The sequence below is a fragment of the Triticum dicoccoides genome, chromosome 4A (genome assembly GCF_002162155.2).
Source record: "Triticum dicoccoides isolate Atlit2015 ecotype Zavitan chromosome 4A, WEW_v2.0, whole genome shotgun sequence".
Taxonomy (NCBI): domain Eukaryota; kingdom Viridiplantae; phylum Streptophyta; class Magnoliopsida; order Poales; family Poaceae; genus Triticum; species Triticum dicoccoides.
Window position 1 is genome coordinate 239,319,019 of NC_041386.1, and position 1,430 is coordinate 239,320,448.

Consider the following 1,430-nt stretch of genomic DNA (forward strand, 5'->3'; position numbering starts at 1 on the left):
ATACCCCAATACGAGTTTTGTTGAAAAAATATTATCTGCGATGTACCTTTTGTAATATACCTTTTTCACGTACAAACACATCAGTATATACGTAAACATTTAAAAATGTGTAGACTCACATGAATTTTTTCATGGAACTCATTTTGGGGTATCTAATAATTACTAATGAAGTATATTGAAAATAATAAAGTGGTATAAAATATTTATCTATGTGGTATATGAGAAGCGGGAGTACACAACCATTTTCCTATATATATATATATATATATATATATATATATGTATATATATATATGTATATATATATATATATATATATAATAGGGTTAATAATGGAATATGCACTGCCATGACGAGGCGAGTGGACTGCATTTTTTGTTTGCACGCTACATATTACACACAAGCATTCATCCACATCCACATCCATTTTCTACTCTCATTTCCTATCTGCATCAATCTGCAAGGACTTAAAGAGAAATTGTTCAGTAAACCACACAGTGAACGGCTCCAAGGAGCAGCACCAGCCCGCACCACACAGAGAAAGGAAGAGTGATAGGAGGAGGAAGGGCACCACGGTGGAAATACCACGCTGTAGTGGGCTGCTCCACCCGCCGTCTGCTCGGAGTCACAGCGCCACCGACAGCGCCCGGTGGCCATGGATGAACCACATCCAGGGCTCACAACGCACTGCTCGTGAGATCTAGCTGAACTGCACATGCAAAATCATGAATATAATTGGTTGGGGACTGTTCTGATCCGCACCATGCGGCGAGGTGCATTGCACCATGAGTCCCCGGTGAACCGCACTGGCACGGCACCCACGTACGTGGTTGGGCCCGTCAAACTCCACCGCTCAGGGGAAAACGCCTGTTGTGGTCGAGGCGAAGCGCACCACATCAGAGAGAGGAGAAGCATACACGGGGGCGGTTAGAGCCGGACATGGCTGCGCCGTAGGCCAGCCCCCGCCGGTGACACACGCTCGTGGAGGAAGAAGCAGTGCAGCCCTGCGTGTGGACGGCTAGCGCCCTTCGTCGTTGTCCTTGACGGAGGCTGTCGCAGCGCGTGGCCATCAACCCCTCCCTGTAGATCGACTGAGGGAGGGGAGGTGGGCGGATCTAGGGAGCAACACACGCCGGTTGGTGGTTGGCAGCGTAGGAGGCCAGGGGCCTGCGGCGGCGCATCAGGAGGTCGAATGGATCCGGCAGCGGCGGCTCAAAAGAAGGTCACCGGGGGGGCTCTGGATCCGGCCAACACAGTGCAGAAGGAGGTCACCGGGGCGGGGGACTGTGGATCCGGCCATCACGGCGCTGAAGGAGGTCATCTGGGCGGCAGCGACCTAGGGAGGGGCGGCGTAGTGGTGGTTTTGGGTGGGCGGCACGGTGGAAGGTGGTAGTCGGGCGGTGGGCGACAGTTTGGAGGCGGCGGCGTGG